Below are 6,014 nucleotides of genomic sequence, written 5' to 3'. Positions count from 1 at the left end.
CTCGTACATAAACGACACAAAATCATCTTTTGAAGAGATACCCACAGAGCATCAATTCAAGTTAAAATACATGCCCAGTTTACAAAAACTGTTAGAAAACAACTTTGAAAATATCAATGTTAGCAATATTTTAATGAAACAGAGAATATTTTTAAATTATCTGACTGAAATGAAAGAATCAATTAAAAAGGTCAAAGCTGTTTTCTTGCTGGAGCTACACCTTTTGCTAGGGACTGAACGGGAACTACACCACAACAGGGAGGTTGATGATATTGTTGCTATTATAAATGGACATCTTGACAATGATGAGACTATGCATCAGAAAGTTGACAAGAAAAGAGTAATCTGTCAGATAGCTGAATGGCTTGAGCAAAATTATTATGATTATTACAACTTAACTTATTTTAGACAAAACTGCCCAAACTATTTCGATATGGATGTGATAGAGGTAGAACGCTTAAAACTCAAGAAAACAACGACAGTGTTAAACTCCATATTGATGGTTTGTGAAATGTCTCAGTTTAACCAATGCCCCCCTCTTTCACACATTTCAGAAGTCCTAAATTTAAGTGAAGAAGAAGCAAAAAGAAAAATCAAAAGTCTTAAGCCACACCTAACTATGTTCAATGGAATTGAATTGTGAAAAACGTTGACAGGCTTTTCAGAGAGTAAATGGAAATGACAGTTACACACTGAGTCTATCATTGTTTCAAATGATAAGGTGATTTACATAATCGGGCAGCAGTGTGGAGTAGTGGTCAGGGCTCTGGACTCTTGACCGGAGGGTCGTGGGTTCAATCCCAGGCGGGGGACACTGCTGTTGTACCCTTGAGCATGGCACTTTACCTAGATTGCTCCAGTAAAAACCCAACTGTATAAATGGATAATTGTATGTAAAAAATAATGTTATATCTTGTAACAATTGTAAGTTGCCCTGGATAAGGGCGTCTGCTAAGAAATAAATAATAATAATAATAATAATAATAATAATAATCAATTTTGTAAAAAGAAATCAGAAAATAAATGTTAAAGGTTTTTCACACAATTTCTGAGACAAAATGATGTTATATTTTATATTTTCTTTTTCTTGTGTGTTCTTTTCTTAATATTAGTTTTTAAAGCAACCTGAAAAAAAGTCTCCTTAAAGGTGAAAGACAAAAAAAGTTACTTATTGTATACAAAATTGTTTACATAATAAAAATTATTCCTGTACTTCTCCCCATTATAATGCAATATTTTTGTATAGTTTTTTTTCCAGCTGTGCACATGAAACTTGTTCTAAATACCTCAGGGATAGATGGTGTAAAAGAACATTAAAAAGTATTGCCAAATGCATCAGATCCAGTTGGCTGTTATATACAGTATGAACCCGTTCTCTGCTGAGGCCCTGGTGACACATTGTGTTACAGGCATTTTTTAAAAAAAATTTGGGACGCTCTCTTACATTAAATTACTGTTTATTTTAATACTCCTGGCAAACTATATATATATATATTTATATTACTACTGTACTATATATTTTTTTGTCAGACTCGGAAGTTTCTATTGGTGCCAAGTTTCTGTGGCCTATCTAGTCATGCAACTGTAACAGTTATAGACTATATTTAAATGGTTAATCAACGGGTATTAGTTTTAATAATTAGAAAGTCTAAATAACATTTATTGTTAACGGAAAGTGAAGCACGGTACAATGTTTAAAAGTAAATCAATAAGAGTTTGTGATATAGTGTTTGCTAGGGGGAATGTTTTGGGGGGAGCTCACTTCCGCTAGAGGAGGGAAAAAGAGCGTGTGTCTTGTGGTGGTGTGCTCACGTTATACAGCGAGAGAACAGTCCATGAGTTTAATGTGGAATGCCTGTAATGTTGGACTGTGATTAAAAATCACCTTCTTGAAGACAATATCTGGAATGGTCTTGATTTACAAACCCACACGAAGTCTCGGCAGTCTTACATTATTATTATTATTATTATTATTATTATTATTATTATTATTATTATCCATGTTATTGTGCGCAGGTCACCACTTACCTTGTATTACTACCGATGCCATTCTGCAAATCTATTTTCTTTATTGTAAATGCTTTTGAAGACCGTGACGCATCAGATCATGGGTGAGTGTTTGAGCGTCTCTGACTTCATTTACTGATGAATAATTATATTATCTATGCATTCAGACACTCCATCAGTAAACTAAAAACACGTATCCCTGTATTTCACATCAAGTGTTGTGTTCAGATTTGTTATTATTACTATTCATGTATTTGTCAGACGCCCTTTGCGCCACCTAGCGGCCACAGCTCGAAATGTTTCCTAAAGAAAAGTAGAAAAAACAGCTTTTTTTTCACCACATTCAAAGGAGGAACTAATTTGATGAATCAGTAAGTATGTTTTTATTTTATTTAATTATGAGACGCCTGCATAGACTGTATATCAGACCGCATTTTATAAGCAGGTGTATCTGCGCATGTCGGTAACCAGAAAAGTGAAGCGCTTCCATCAGCCCCCATAACTAAACTCACACATTACAATGGTGTGTAATTAATTATTAACAAATACATTTCCGCTGAGATTTTAATTGTTTAGTCTAATTGATATTTTTAGTAACCTAGTGACTGACTTCAGGGTCACCAGTTTAACATTATAAAACATCAGATTTGTATTTCTCAATTTGTTGTAAATGGATTGTACCGTATTGAAATTAATACAATAAAACGCAAACTTGAGTAAGGAATGGATTATTTATTACACAGGGTAGGTATTAGCAGTTACCATCATAACATGTGAATAAGTTAGTTAACATGGATTTGGCTTCAGAAACAGATGGATTTACTGTTTAATTTATTTAGAAGAATCAGGATACAGTTTCATATGTGTCTGTTTCCTGACTGGGTGAATCAGTCGGCTGCATATGAACCCCAATTCTGCAGACTCTGCTGTGTAACAGAAGCAGGGCTTGTGATTGTCGATGCTTTACCCCGAGTTCTTCTCCGCTCTCCTTTAACAATTCAATCGATACCTGTGAAGACATTCGTGTATCTCAATCACACTGAGAAACGCCTTCATAGTAACATTGATTTAATATACTGTTATTTTTCTGTGTAAATAGGCTTTTAAATTGGCCAAGCCTTCATTTTTCTTTAACAAGCAGAACAAGATCGCAACATGTCAATAAGCGACTCATCTTTATTAAAACCATAATGAAAAATAAAGTTCTGTGCTGTTCTGTTGTGTCTGTCATTGTGATGTCACTGCGAACATTGACACCCAAGCTGAAGTTTATTCTTATGGTAAACCAAGTCAAACCTTTTGTGAAGGAGGGCTGCAGAGCAAACTCAGACTTCACCTCTGGAGTATAGTGATAGTGCTGGTTGAATCACTATACCTTTTCTACACTCCACAATATTAGAAGAACAAATCTGTATCAAACTACAGCATGATTTCAATAACTCTGCCAGCTAATGCAAGTGAAGAGGATCTGGTGGCTGCTGTATGTCTTTTGAGAAGTGAAAACCCAAAGCTGAACCGTCAGTCCATTCCAGATATATCTGCAGGTGTGATGAAGGACCAAAGAGCTTCACAGCTTATCATTGCAAAGCCTTTCCTCACTCATGAAGAACACATGACATGTCCCTGCAGATAAACTGAGAGCTCTCGATTTCTCTCCAGTAGAAAGGAAAGATCTCGTCTGACTCGCTCGTGTCCTGTGTCCTGTATATAGGACTGGGTTTTTGGAAGGAGGAGGGATTGTTTGTGTGGCCAGTGTCCGGCCCTCATTCAGAGTCTCTACTGGGAATGGGCCTGTCCCATTGGGAGAAAGCTTCAGTCTTGAAGGAGCGCTGTGACAGAGGGTGACATTCTCAAACTCCTGTCCCACTCTCTCCTCTCCGCCCCTCTCACACTGATTAAGCAGTCTCTGCTCAGCCTGCTTGTCTAAACCTGGCCTCAGTACCAAACCCCGCCTCTTAGAGCTTTATATAACTCCTGGAATTCAGAAACACTGGTAAGTTTTGTTTCTTGTGAAACCCATCCCTGTCTCTGTATCATCTCAACAGAAACAGCAGAAGCACATATTGTGATTCCAGCCAGGATCACACTTCATGCTGAATCGAGGGTATTGACACAACTATTCCAATGGCTGGAGTTCCATCCTTCTTATATTCCTGTACAGAACCAGACACTCTAACACAACAGTCAAAAACATTGTGAATACTGTGATAAATCAGGAGAAATGGACAGTCTAAACATGGAAACAAGCTTGTTCTTGTTATTCCACTTGTTTTCCTTGTTGAAGAAGAAAACTCCCCTCCCCTCCAAAAACAATTGAGAACTGAAGTGGAGGCATTTCTGTTAATTTTACCCACTCAGATCCCTCGCTTTCTAAATATATTGGTGCATCTGAAAAGATAATAGCACCGTCTTCAAATACAAGCTAAAGATTGTCAGATTGTTAAACTATTTTACTTTAACAATGAAAATAAATAAATAAACTAATGTGAAATGAATAAATAAGTTTGTATTTAAGTTTTTAAAATAAGAGATATGATTTTCAATTTGCACTTTAATAAATACAATTGATTTGTTTTAAATTTTATCAGCAATAACTGCATGTAAATCTTTTTATTAAAGAAATACAATTGAAAATAGGTTGATCAAAGTATTGTTTATATCATCTATATATTCTTAATATTACATGTCTGATCTTTAATATCCCAGTATGTGTGTGCTGAATGATTCAATGTGATTTTTGCTTAGATCTTTATTTGAAATGCTTGCTAACTATTCCAGCAAGAATTGCCTCTGAAAACTCTTATCCAGTCTGATTGTGTGGAAACGAGGTGGGGAAGCATATTGGTGGTGCGCTGGGCACTGAAGTCCACAGGGTAAGCATTGTGCACTGCAGCCCGTGCAACAGACATACGCTTCCCCACAATCAGCCTCCAGGAGTCTTTTCAGAAGCAGTGTTTTGCTGGAATAGTTAGTAAGCATGGTGAATAAAATCTAATCAGAAACAGCCATAGACAATCCTCATCAGGTAAGAAATGTAAAGAACATGATGACGTTTAAACCTTTAACCTCAGTGTGGTCCCCATGAGTGTTCATTAATATCTATCTATCAGGAGAGTTTTCAAAATGAGCAATTGTATCTGTTCATGAAAACACAGCAGCATGGCTGATTGAAATGAAATCTCTTTGAAATGTTTGATGAAGGGGGTCAGGAGGTGGGGTCCTATTACCTGTAACACAGGAAGGAAGGAAGTGAACGGGGAGAGGAAACCAGTGTGGGGGCTGCAGGATCAATGGGCTTCACCTGAGTCAAAGAGAGTGGAAATAAAGAAGTGTGGAGAACAAAACGAGCAACAGCAAAACAAGAAGGGACTTGAGAGGATGATGTTCTGCTGATGAGAGGGAAGACATTGTCTGAAATGAATAAAACAAATAGTGCACAGATTTGAAAAGTAGGTCCCTTGATTGTAAGCTTTGTTTGAGTGTCTGTTCTGTATAAAATGGTTTTAACTCCTGAAATCAGCACTGTAATAAATGAGTATGTCAGTAACGTACACACCCTGTCTGATAACACTAGAACATGTCTAGTTCTCATAATATACAGCCTCCCCTGGACTGGAGGGACCATCCTTCACGTTCTCTTAGGGGGGGAGCAGTTCAGACTCTGTGCCTCAAGCTTGAACTGGAGGGAAGAAAGCAGTTGGTGCTCAGAGACAAGTTTGTGGTTGAGGACTAATGGACTTTGAGATGTGGATTAATGCCCACGAAGATTGAACTCCGCCAAACTCACTTCCCTTGTGAACTTCTGAGGAGTGAAGGTCTAGTGCAGTCAAATACATACTGTAGCTATAGAAGGGTTAATGTGACAATGCCATTCTCAAACTCCAGTCCCACTCACAACTCTCTCCTCTCCGCCCCTCTCACACTGATTCAGCAGTTTCTGCTCAGCCTGCTTGTCTAAACCTGGCCTCAGTCCCAAACCCCGCCTCTTAGAGCTTTACACAACCAGG

This window comes from Acipenser ruthenus, chromosome 52, assembly GCF_902713425.1.
Source record: "Acipenser ruthenus chromosome 52, fAciRut3.2 maternal haplotype, whole genome shotgun sequence".
Taxonomy (NCBI): domain Eukaryota; kingdom Metazoa; phylum Chordata; class Actinopteri; order Acipenseriformes; family Acipenseridae; genus Acipenser; species Acipenser ruthenus.
This window is presented reverse-complemented; position numbering follows the sequence as displayed.